This window comes from Equus quagga, chromosome 13 (genome assembly GCF_021613505.1).
Source record: "Equus quagga isolate Etosha38 chromosome 13, UCLA_HA_Equagga_1.0, whole genome shotgun sequence".
NCBI classification, from domain to species: Eukaryota; Metazoa; Chordata; class Mammalia; order Perissodactyla; family Equidae; genus Equus; species Equus quagga.
This window is the reverse complement of record NC_060279.1, coordinates 28363377-28377010: the sequence shown is the minus strand read 5'-3', so window position 1 is coordinate 28377010 and position 13634 is coordinate 28363377. Positions and strand designations below refer to the sequence as shown.

Below are 13634 nucleotides of genomic sequence, written 5' to 3'. Positions count from 1 at the left end.
AGAAGTCTAAAATGAATAAAATGAGTCTACAGGGCTGCATTGTTTTTGGAGAATCCATTTCCTTGAGTTTTCCAGCTTCTCGAGCCTGCCTGCATTTCTTGACTCATTGCCCCTTCATCATTAAAGTCAGAAGTGTAGCATCTTCAAATCTCTCTCTGACCCTCCTGCTTCACTCTGATAAGGATCCTTGTGATTATATTGGTCCTAGCAGGATAAACCAGATTAATTAAGAGTCTCCAGATGGGTGATTAATCACATCTGCAAAGTTCCTTTGCCATGTAAGGTAACAATCAGGATGTGGACATCTTTGAGGGGCCATTATTCAGCCTAGCACAGGCAGGCACACTGACAGCTACATAAAGCAAAGGATAAAACAGAAAAAGAGGGAAAGTAGAGGAAAACTAAAAATATACAACAATGAAAAAATAGAGCAACCTGTGCCATATAAAGTGGGAATTGTATGTCTACTCTATATCAATGCCTATATATTACATGCATTACAAAGCTCCTGTTTGTATTAATCCTGACGTTGCAAGCCTTATGTATCTGACCATCAAACCCTGGGAACATATTTCTCCCTTACTCCTTCCATAGATGCTGGGAACTTGATTTCATAGGTTATAAGTTCCCACCCTACAGACCTGGGAATCCAGATGATCCAAAGTCAAACTGTGAAGCAGGATTTATTTCACAATCACATACACATGGCTTCACAAACACACACACACACTGCATACAGGCTGTCCAGAATTGCTACACAAATCTACTTTCCTCCTAGTCATCTATATTTCAAGTTGCTGACAACAGAGCCCCATCAGCAACTTCATAGGTAAAGCTGGGCTCTATCACCGGCCTTGATATATGGCACTCTTGGTGGTCACTAAGTCCCATTCATACCCATGACATCACTGTTTCCATAGAAACATCACTACCACACTCTCAAAGGGGGAGAAACTACAAGGGATTCTCAAAGACACAAACCTCAAACAATGTAATTGGAATATGCAAGCTGTTAGCTAATGTGCTTTTTTAAGGGTGTCTTGGTTTCTTTGGAGGAAAACAATCACAAAGTGCAGATTTTAAAAATTACAGATAAACAGGGAATAAATGCAACTAGGAAATACAACTGCTAAATTTCTTTCTGAAATGTAATCCACTCTACTTTGTGCAAGCCAGATTCAAGAAATTTAACTTTTCTTAAAATAAGACGAGCAACCCTATAACAAATGCATGTTAATGTTTCAATGCTTTAAAAACATTTAAAACGTCTTTAATGTTTTTTGACTTTTGTGTTTATATTCTGTGAACCGAACATAATTGAAAGCAAATTGTAATGATTTTTTGGCAGTGCAACTAAGAAAGAAAAATAATCTCATATGCAGTCAAATTCCACAAGAAAATATAAGAACCAAGTCACACTCATGTTAGTACTCAACAATGGAATTATATTGATGAAATTGGGCACAAAGAATGGCAAAGCCAAACTATTATACAAAATTTGAACAAAACATGTTCAAAAGCAAGCATAAAAACCAAAAATCAATGGAGAAGAAAATCAGACACCAGCAGCATCCTCGGATTGTTTATATAAACAAAAGAGAATATACTGGGATTGTTAGAAATGGCCACTGTGCATATGGAGAGCAACTAGCACATTCTTTCACATATTTATAATTAGTAGTCTGATTTACAACTCCAGAAACATCTTAAGAATGCCTTTCTGGATGTGGGATAGTCTTTTAAAAGACTGAGAATGTTGCCCAAATTGTCGCCCAAAGGCAATCTAACTAAGAGAAGATGAGTATGCACAGGGGTGTGTTCTCAGAGAGAGACCACATGTACAAACATGTGAGCACTCTGTCCCAGATGATGAGAATCATAACTAAACAAGCCTACCAGAAGTGACAGGTTGTCTTTTCTAGTCTCCCTGAGCAATGGTAAGAAGGATGGTGAGGCTTGAGCAATGGCGAATATGTCAAACACAACGTTTACAAGCTGAGAGAAAGGGTCCTAATAGAATCAACCAAACGTAATCCTACACAAGCCACTGTGAACCCCCATAACACACGCTGCCAACCTTGGGACTACTCCTTCATTAGTGACCTATGTCAAACCCACCAGGTTTATATAAGCACTTGACCCTCAGTATTTAATGATGATAAATCCTACAAAGACCCATTTACTTATCCTAATTGTAGACTTGTTTGTGGGCACTCTCCTCTCCCTGAAAACTCACATGTATGAAGCAGCACAAACAAATACAGACGGCATAGAATGACCATCAACACCTGTCAGAACATCACCCAATCCTACAACAGGTCAGACGGGCACTATTGTCAGAAGATTTCCACCATGGACCTTAAAGGCTTGACCTGTGAGGAGACAAAAACACCTGGAACTAAGAGTTGAACCATGGGATAGAAGACACATGGAACTACGAAAGACCACTGATGTGTCATCCTGGGAAATAAACCAAGCTAGGAGAGAAGAACTGAGGGAAGTACAGGTAGATTCAATGGAAGAAGAAGATTACAATAAGATGAGTGGTGGGAGCTGTATCTCCTACCATGTAGGCTACTCTTCCATCAATTCTCTCCCACACACCCCCACATCTCACTCATAGTCCTGTTGGGAGATATAGGAGTAAGGAGTCACTATTTTACAAACAGGGCATATGAAAATTATTAAGACGTGGTTCCTGCTTTCACAGGGATCACAGACTGGTCAGAAAAGATAGATGTCTAATAATTCTGATTCAGTGTTATGAACAGTGTGTGATAAAGTGGAAGGATGACTAGGGGCTTGCCAGGGAGACAAGGGAGGACGGGAATATGAGGGCTGGGGGAGGCTGGGCAGCCAGAACATGTGCAGTAGCCTCCGGATACCAGTGCAGTGTTCAGGAAATGCAAATAGCCCCCTGCCCTGGGAGGAAACGAGCACAGGAGAGTGGTTAGAAATAAGGCTTGAAATTTAGCCAGGGGACAGTTCATGGACAATTTTTTAAATAACCAAAACAAGGCAATAAATCTGGTATATCTGATTAATGGAGTTGCTTAAAGGGGGAAATGTCATCTCTGAATTTGGACAAAAAGGAAATGTCTATGGCTAATAGAGAAAATCTGAAGTGATGAATGGCTAAGTCAAGTCCAGCAACCATGGGTTACAATCAAGGTGATCCACGGCACTAAGATGGCATCCAGGCCTCAAGATGCTACACCTGCAGCAGATGGCCACTTCCCCTCTGCCACCGATGTGTCACTACAGACGATGTTGCCTTTGACAGTTTTTATGTGTGTGCCAGGTTTGAACCTGGATTTCTTACTGCCCATATGCTACCTCCAGCAGCACTTATTAGAAAATCACATACAGATGGGAACAGAGAAAGCTACAGGATTTCACTGTCCTCCCAATGTGTCAACTCTCTGGCTTTTGGCAAGTTCCCACCAGAGGTGCCTTTCTAAATACTCCTCCAGCCAGAAGGTTCTGTGGCATTTGTCACAGATTCAAGGCCTGAATATGGGTGGCTGTGTAATGAGCTAAGTTTTTATTATCTGTGATGTCCCACCTACCCTTGCTGTGCTTTTATCTCCCCTCCATGTGGCCCTTTCACCTCTAACACTCAACCTTTCTCATCACTCCTTGGGAAAGATCTAAACAAAAGTCAGTTTCCCCTAGGAATAGTTTGGAGTGAGAAGAGAATACCATGTAAGTAGAAGGTGCTTAGGAAGTGTTTATGATTGAAGGGCTTCGAATCATTAAGAGATCATCTAAAACAAGCGATTTCCCAAATGAGGGGCACATTCACAGGCAGCTCTAGGTTCTGGCTCCAGTGGTCAGGGTGAAAAATCAAAATTCCTAACTCAGACCAAATACATGAGGGACCATAAGACTTCCTGAGAAATGACTTTTGCATCATCAGCTGCTCTGTTCTTGAGACAAGAGACCCTCTTACTCCATTTAACAAGCCACACATTTGTGTGCACACATGCACGTGTGTGTCTAAGAGAGGAGGACAAAGCAAAGAAGTTGACAAGCAAACGTGGCAGAATAAGATGAGTGATGCTGGCATTCAAAGATGCTTTATGTAGGTCAGAAAGTAAACAGTAAATTAAATAGTGTCCAAGTCAATGTAGCTGTCTGGCCAACAACGGAAAATCCCAAGGACTCACAAGGAGTTAGAATATAATAAAGACCTTTTGGAAGGGGAGTAAAATCCATTAGAAGATTAAGTTCAGCCCAGAAGCCAAAGTAAGGAAGACGGCTGCGAGGATGTTTACCAACACATTAGGTCACAGCAAAGAGAACAATCATTCAGACGCTCTGCCAGGACGCCAGTAGTAGTCCCATGGGTCGGACTAGGTATATAGGTGATGCTGTTTGTCCCCTGTCTCATCTCTATTCCAATTTATTCAATTCTTGTTTACCCCATTCCTACCCTTAAAGTCTGGGCTAGCTTGCTCATGCACAAAATAATCACTGGCATAGTGTGTTTTTCAACATTTCTCGTTTGTGAGACTATATTCATGCAATGACTTCACGATGCTACAGAGGTTATTCTTCAAAGGATCCATCTGACCTTGCTCATTGGTTTTCTTTTTTTTTCACATTTTTAAAATTATTTTATTAATTTTTTTATTGTGGTAACATTGGTTTACAACATTATATAAATTTGGGGTGTACATCATTACATATTTCGATTTCTGTGTAGATTACATCATGTTCACCACCCAAAGACTAATTACAATCCATCACAACATACATGCGCCTAATCACCCTCTTTGCCCTCCTCCTTCCCCCTTCCCCTCTGGTAACCACAAATTCAGACCGGATTTCATCATTTCTCATGGTTGAGTAGTATTCCATTGTGTATATATACTGCATCTTCTTTATCCATTTGTCCCTTGATCAGCACCTAGGTTCCTTCCAAGTCTTGGCTATTGTGAATAATGCTGCGATGAACATAGGGGTGCATGTTTCTTTATGTATTCATGTTCTTTGGATAAATACCCAGCAGTGGAATAGCTGGATCATATGGTAGATCTATTTTTAATTTTTTGAGGAATCTCCATACTGTTTTCCATAGTGGCTGCACCAGTTTGCATTCCCACCAGTAGTGTATGAGGGTTCCCTTCTCTCCACATCCTCTCCAACATTTGTTGTTTCCTGTCTTGTTAATTATAGCCATTCTGACGGGAGTGAGGTGATATCTCATTATAGTTTTGATTTGCATTTCCCTGATAGTTAATGATATTGAACATCTTTTCATGTGCTGGTTGGCCATCTGTATATCTTCTTTGGAGAAATGTCCGTTCCTATCTTCTGCCCGTTTTTTAATTGGGTTGTCAGTTTTTCTGTTGTTGAGATGTATGAGTTCTTTATATATTTTGGATTTTAACCCCTTATCAGATATATGTTTTGTAAATATCTTCTCCCAATTGTTAGGTTGTCTTTTCATTTTGATGGTTCCCTTTGCTGTGCAGAAGCTTTTTAGTTTGATGTAGTCCCATTTGTTTATTTTGTCTATTATTTCCCTTGCCCTCTGACCTTGCTCATTCTAAGGCCACTGATTACAGCTCTCACCTTGGCTGGGACTCCTGTCCTAATTAGCACCTTACACACAGCAGCAGCAGGTCATGGAAGAGGAAATCAGAGAATGTGGATAGCTCAGACCAATTCATTGCCTATCCTGTAAAAAAAAAATATCTTCATCAGCAAGTAACCCATACCTGAAATCCCTCTCCTGGGCCAGCCACCCAGGTCTCTCAGAATGAAACAGTCAAAGGAGGGAGAAGAGAGAACTGCCTGGAGAAGGGTCTGGGGTGCTGACTTAGTTTGGCCAGGTCCAGCTGGAACAGGCAAACACAGAAAAGAGACAGATTCCAGCTTCCAGAGGAAGCGCTGTTGTGGTCAAAAGTGCCAAGAGAGGGGGGAAAACCAAGTGACCAATCTATAATACAAACTGTGGAAGCCCCCTCCAAATAATCTGCTCTTCAAGGTCATCTTGAGCCCTTCTCCAGGCTTTAGAACAGCCTAACAGATGCTAATTCCACAGCCCCAAGGGAGATGTAAATGTGTTTAACTGATGAGCACATTCAATCTGTACTATTCCTGGAGCTCTAACAGCTTTTTAAAGGGCCTTTTGAAGAAAAGCATTTTGACAGCATCGTAGAATGTCCGAACTGAAATGGACCACAAAGAGCCTCTTTGGAGAGGAAGCAGGAATAGTGGAAAGAATACATGCTTGGAGAAAGGTCTGGATCCAAAGCCCAGATCAGGCAGCTACCAGCTATGTGATCCAGGAGAAGTTACTTAAGCCATTGAAGCCTCACTCCGCCCACTCCACAGATTGTATTGATGAAATGCCCTGCCCCGTTCCCGGCTTATAGTGATCTATAGTTATAATTAGTAATATACTATAAACTAAGGTATACTATAAAGTACTATAGTAGTTTATAATTTAGAACATACCATCTTCACGCCCGTTCTTTGGACCACCCACCAATCACAGCCTCTCACGACATGCCAGCCACTATAAAAAACACATTCATGTAGATTCTCTGGGCCTCATATTCCTTACGGTAAAATGACCAACATATTTGCCTGTTACTAGCCAGCAAGGTGGTGGTGGAGCCAGCTTGCCAGTCCTGCCTCCCAATCCAAGTTTCTCATGCTCCGCATCCTCTCCCAGGCCCACTGCTTTGCCCTTGGGGCATTCTCAGCTCTGCACACTATTCCCTGCTGCTATATGCTCACTACTAGAGAGCCCGCATCAAACCTTCACCCTCTGCTAGGGTTCCCAGCGCCTTCAACCTTCACTTTGATCTGTGAATCTTATTAACAAGCTACATACTTCCTCTTTCAGGGTCCAAAGGCCCTAAGCAAGAAGGCCTAGGGAGGTTTCTCTACACTCCTGGACAGCTTATCAAATCTTAATGAGAGGATTGGTCCACCAGCCTAAACACATTCAGATTATTTTCAAATAAAAATTACAAACACTTGTTAGGGTCACATGGCGTGTGGGGGAGAGGGGAGGTGTTAGCCACATGGGGCAGTGGTAGCTTTCACGTTCACCCACTCATACACATGATGACACATCTCATTCCCATCCAGTGGCACCCTCCTAAAGCTGCAGCTGGTCAACAGAAACTCCAGCCCTATGAGGTCCTGACTTTAAAAAAAATTTAGAGACAATGACACAAATATTTCATCAGAAGCTCCTATTAGAAAAACAAGAAAATGGTTCTTGACTTGGTTTGGCCAAGTTGCCCAAAATCACACAGCTCCAGAATCCAGGAATCCTAACTTCCCTTTTCCTCCTCAACCACCAAGGACCCTCTCCAGGAGCTGACATTATCTCCCCACAGTAGGAATTATCATTTCCTTGGTACAGGATATGCCTGCTTCTTATTTCTCCGGATCCATGCATTTAAAAAGATAAATCTTCAACCAAACTACTTGTCTGTGTCAGCAAAAACATTTTTTTAAAAAAATCAACAGATATTTAAAAGGAAAAACCCCACAAGATTTTTCTGTTCCTGGTAGAGAAACTGCAACTTTCTCACAAGATTATATCCACAAAGGAGGTGACATTTTCTCAGATGTCAGCATCACAAAAGTCAAGGATAAAACTGTTTGAGCCAGGGAATGCAGGATTATGGGAAATGCCTAAACTTTCACTTATTGACCAGAACTAAACAGGGTAATCTGGTTGATTTTGGTTTTCTAAAAATGCAAAGTGTGTTTTTTTTCTCTGACAGTTCATAATTGTGATAAGGCAAAATATCACTTTTTCCCTACATCTGTCACTGCCCTCAGCTTCACCCATGAGAACAGGCTTTGTTAATCTGAGGGCTCCATCAGTAAATATTTTGGGGCCAATGAGGTGTCAGATATGTACCAGGTGCTATAGAACAGCACTGTCCAATAGAATTTTCTAGAATAATGGAAATGTTCTTCATCGGTGCTCATACACTAGCTACTGGCCATATGTGATTACTAAGCACTTGAAATGTGGTGAGTGCAACTGAGAAACTGAATTTTTTATTTTACTTTATTTTAATTTAAGCTTAAATTGCCACATGTGGCTAGTGGCTATTGAACTGAACAGCACAGCTACAGGCAATCCCAAAGCATGAGAAAACATGGTCCCTGCACGTAGAATCGTGTTATATCTCGAGGAACAAGACAAGGACATGTGAAAAGCTAACTCATAATTGCAAGTGAATAGGTAAAGGTGTCAAGTGAATCGCACAGGGAATAAGCGCTGTGGGAATTCGAGGAACCCAGGGAAGAGTTACAGACACAGCAGAACATGAGCTGAGAGGGCCTAGCAGGAGAGCAGAATAGTCCAGGCCCAAGATGACAGGGCACCATATTGTTTACTCAGACTACCTCTATTCCTACAGCTCCTCAGCATCACGCATTAACTGAGCTAATGCTAATGAACTCACAAATAAACAGGTTGTTTTTGTAGGTGCTGAGACACTACTACAGACACACACACAAGCCCAGGAAAGATGGCACTACAGGTGAGATCCAAAGTCACCTGCCCTGGCAGTGGGACAGGCAGGGCAGACCCACTGGGGCTATCAGAGGGTTTGGCTGAAGCAGTAGGTGATCCTGAGATGAAGGGAACGGGTAGGGCTCCGAGGTATTTGGGAAGCTGAGGCATGAAAGCAGAAGGAAGGTCAGCTTTGGGGTTATGAAAGTTCAAGAAAAAGCTCTCTGGCTGATACCGTGTCCACAGAGAAACAAGAGGAAGAAGAACGCAAGTGATAGGTAGAAGGGTGGTCCTCTGGGGGAGGGTGTGACCAGCCACATTTAAACTCTTGGTTTTTCAAAAATGTTACAAGCAGACAGAAGTCTAAATCGGGACACCTGCGGCATCACCATCAGGGCCGTGCACACAGCAGCTACCCCAGCTGGTCCACAGGGCTGGTGCCATTTCACACAACTCAAACCTGCCCCGCCTCCCTCTCTCTCCTTCCCTCCCACCCAAGGACTGAGGAGGGCTGCCTCACGCCTCCAAGCAGGAGACAGCACACCTTTCTTTGCCCTTTCACAACGGGGAGGGAACCCCAAGGAAGTCAGAAGGACCCACAGTATAAATGAAATGCAGCTGCCTGGCACAGGCTGCTCCTTTGCTCCTAAATGTTGGCAAAAACTCTACCTTAAGGCCTATACTCCACCAGTGGATCTTCTTTCTCAACCTACCTCTATCCTTTTTAGGGGGAACCAGGAGGAGGCTTCAAAACTTTTAGCCTCTTAGAGTCCTGTATTTACAGGTCAACGGTCCTATGAAGGCTACCTTCATCAGTTAACACTTTGGAGGAGGGTGTCCAGATAAAGAGAAAATACCTAGAAATGTCCCCTGGACAAATGGACAACGGGCCCAGTCCTGGAAGACAGCAAAACCTTTATGAAGAGCAGTATTAGCACTGAAAGAGGAAATGGGAGAAGACCCCCTTGGCTATCTGGCCTAAGAATGACTCTAGGCCATGCTGAGAGCCAGCAGGAGGGAAGAGACCAGACAAAGGTCCAACTGTACAAGTCCTGGGTTCATATCCCAGGACTGTCATTTAGCAGTTGGTGTGACCCTGGGGAAGTCTCCTCACCCTCCAAATCTTCACTTCCTTATATGCAAGAGGGCCCTGTTGATCAGGTGTCAGCATGACCATCGCTTCTTCAGGGAAGATGTCTCTAGTAGGTCAAATCTCCCATCACATACACTCACCACACCATGGACCCTCTCCTTAGCAGATCTTAGCTGAATGTTCACAGTCATGTGTAACTGATTCTCTTTTCTGTAAATTTCATTAGGGTGGGGACCACGTCTACTTTCTTTCCGCTGTGCCTCAAACTCCACCACAATATGCAGCACATAGGAGGTTTCAAATTAACATGTGTTGAATAATTGAATAAATGATTAATTGAGCCCCTGTATGTGAAAATGATCTATAAAATAAGAAGCACAATGGAAATGTTTGTCATTGTTACTTGGTATGGACAATGACAATAGAATTAATCCTCTTAGCTGCTGGAAACCATTCTGCTTGCATTTCAGTAACAAAATTGCTCCATTTGAAGGACACCCCAAGGAAAGGGACTGTTACAAGCTATCCCACGGTGCCCCATTTCAGGATTCTCTTCATGACTGTGCCAAAATAGTCATCTCATCTATGTTCAGACGCAGTATCGCTTTATTCTGATCCATTGCTGGTCACTGTGGGAGCCTCAGTTGAGTCATCTGGGCATTTTAAAAAGCGAGAGGCCTATTGGCTAAATCTGCTGGCTATCTGGTGCCGGACCAGAGACAATGCCTCTGGCCATGGGCTATGCCAAGAAAAGCACTCGAGGTCCTACCATCCTCCACTTTTGCCTGAATCCAACTCTATACCCAAAGTACCATGGGCATCAGGAGCCAAAGGAAACTGCAGTAGCCAAGGCCTGGGAGAGCTTGCTCCCCCATGCTGATACATTCAAGGGAACAAAAGCCTTCCAAGTCGCACCGAGCTGGTCTGGAGATGGAAGGCCTTTATGCAGGTTTCCAAGGAGATGACTCAGATGCTGTTACCATAGAAACTGTCGCTACCATCTATTGTCCATCAACCCTTGACAGGAGAGGGAGAAGGAGTATAAGGGGAGGGGTGATCCAGAAGGAAACAAGAAGAGTTGGATTTCAACCAAGATTAAACAAAACATATTGAGGTGGGTCCCCTAAAGATTTCTATGGTGCATATAAGAAAACCTCCAATTTCCAAAGGAAATGAATTCGGGACACGAGTGTTTAAGGTTTGTTGTTATTTGTGTTGGTGGAACCGTGGTGAGTACAGTGGCACATAAGAATGACCTCCAGCCATTTCTCGGGCCCTGTCATCTAGGGTCTCTTGAGAAAACACTCAGATATGAAGGTCATCAGCATGGTCCAGGTCATAACCCCTGAAGCTGTAGGACCATAAGGAAACTGATGTAAGTTGTCTGTCCCCTCCCTTCTTCCTAGCAGAAAACTTTTTTTTTTCCAGGTAAAAGAGGAGCATACTAGAAATCACTCTGATTTTTCTACTATAATTCCCACTACTAATAAAGTGCTAATTTTTTTAATCTAATGAGAGCAGCTCATGGGTTAGCTACACAAATCAGAGAAAAGTTCCATAAATAACAAACACATAGAAAAGTATATGGGTAAAGAAAGACATACTGGACTTGACATCAAGTCTGAAGATCAGAATTTGAAAGTCAGTCTCATCACTTATTACATGCATGACCTTGGGCACTTTAGGGCTTGAGTCTCAATTATCTCTTTTATTCCATGGAGATAGTAACTGCCAGTCTACTTCAAATGGTATAAAACCTTATTGTGTAATTATGCTCTCATGTGTTAAGCATCATAGGGCTGGTTACCTAAAATGCCTCTCCCATATTAGCAAAAGGCTTTTGACTTCAATTACTCCAGGCAGGGCTGTCACAAATCCTTTTGTGTTATCCAACTTTCTGTTTGGAAAACAGTTGGTACCCAACCAACTGTGACATTAAGATTATGGGTGACAAGATGGAATATGTCTCCACAGCCTTTTGATTACTTTCTTTTCTAGGCCATCAGGCCATGTGTAGGCATGAAGTCTCATGTTTAGACCTGTCTTTTCCCCCAAAGTAGTCTTGAGAAGTTAAATTTCAGCTGGGAATAAGATGAAGTTATTGGAGGAATTCTCTATAGTAGTAGGGATGGAAAGTGGACCCTGTTTGAGGGAAAATGAGAAATGAATCCGGTAGGTACATTGTCAAACCCCGTACATCTAATTTAGGGGAGAGAATGGGAGTTGGGAAAGATCTGGAGTCTAGAAGCAAGAGTAGAAATTATATACTACTGCTACCCCAGTCTAGGAAGTCTTCATGTCTTTCCACACCCTTTATAAAGACAACAAAAAATTTGAAATCCATCTTACAAAACAGGCACTTGCAAAGCTGCCAGGCAGGACCTATAGTCCTCTAGGCCTGCTCTAAGAAAGGTGACCCAGGCCTGGGCACTCCAGAAGTCAGACAAGGGAGGCATTCAGGTGCCACCAGATGGGGCAGAGAAAAGAAAAAGCAATTCAGTTCCTGTCGTTCTGCACAAGTTCCTTATTTATGTTTTTCTTCCAAATAACACTGCTGTGCATTGTTGGGATGCTCTTAGATCAGGAGCATCTGTCTTGAGGTATCAGACAAGAGGGATTAAGGGATTTCATTTCTCTTGGGTAAATACCTAGAAGCAGAATAGCTGGATCATACAGTAGGTGTGTGTTTAACATTTTAAGGAACTGTCAAACTGTCTGTGGCTGTACCATTTTACCTTCCCACCAGTAGTGTGTGCGAGTTCCACTTCCCCTACATCCTCATCAACACTTGATATGGTCAGTCTTTTCAATGTTAGCCATTCTTAGTTATGTAGTGCTATCTCATTATGGTTTTAATTTGCATTTTCCTAACAACTAGCATGTTGAACATGTTTTCATGTGTTTATGGGCCATCTGTACATCTTCTTTGAAGAGCCGTCTGTTTAAATCTTTTGCCTTCTTTTTAAATTGGGTTGTTTGTTTTCCTAATATTGAATTTTGAGAGTCCTTTATATATGCTGGATACAAGTCCTTTAGACAAGAGTGTCTATAGCAATTGCTTCCCTTAATGACAAAATATCCTATCGGTTTCCTCTAAAGACTTTCCTCCCCTTCAAAACATTACAATCTAAGCATTTAAATAAAGGAACAGGCAGCATGGTCTTCTTATAGAGCCCCATGACTCTGTCTGGTCACAGTTAATCAGGAAGTAGAATGTCTTCTGACATCCCTGACTGCTACTCAGGTCCATTTTGTACTCACACACTCCTAGAAAGAGTTAATATAAGTGGAGTAGTCCCCCCTTGTCCACAGGGGATATGTTCCAAGACCTCCCAGTAGGTGCTTGAAACCACGGATAGTACCAAAACTTATATATACAATGTTTTTCCTATACATACATACCTATGATAAAGTTTAATTTACAAATTAGGCACAGTAAGAGACTAACAACAACTAATAATAAAATAGGACAATTATAACAATATACTGTCATAAAAGTTACCCTACATCTTAGCAACCTCAGCACAGGATTTTTTTTCTTTCCTTATTAAGTCAAGAACTTTCACCTTTTCACTTAAAAGAAGGACTTTATGGCTTCTCTTTGGTATATCCAAATTGTCAGCATCACTACTCTTGCACTTGGGGGCATTATTAAGTAAAATAAGGGTTACTTGAACACAAGCACTGTGACACTGTGACAGTTGAATCTGATAATGGAGACAGCGACTAAGTGACTAACGAGCTGATAGCCTATACAGTGCAGATCTGCTGGACGAATGGATGATTCATGTCTTGGGCAGGATGGAGCGGGATTTCATCATGCTATTCAGAACAGCACATAATTTAAAACTTCTAAATTGTTTATTTCTGGAATTTTCCATTTAATATTTTTGGACCAAAGTTGACCACAGATAAGATAAACCGCAGAACGCAAAACTGCAAATAATGGGGGGACTACTGTATGTTTCTTCTTTAAAGATACACTAACTTCAATCAGTAATTCTCAACAAGAGGCAATTCTCCCCCCCACAGAACATCTGG

The 13634-nt window shown here is 42.1% G+C and overlaps 1 protein-coding gene across 2 annotated transcripts in view; it reads right to left on the bottom strand.

Moving 5' to 3' along the window:
* The window catches only part of LOC124250855 (carboxyl-terminal PDZ ligand of neuronal nitric oxide synthase protein-like), a 213165-nt gene that overhangs the window by 113896 nt on the left and 85635 nt on the right, over positions 1-13634 (bottom strand). Inside the window, exon 2 of one of the 2 annotated variants that reach the window (XM_046683119.1) lies at positions 5581-5686. The exons of the other annotated variant lie outside the window; for it this stretch is intronic. The gene's annotated coding sequence lies outside the window, so the exon portion shown is untranslated. The remainder of the gene's footprint in view (positions 1-5580; positions 5687-13634) is intronic. 2 annotated transcript variants of the gene reach the window in all.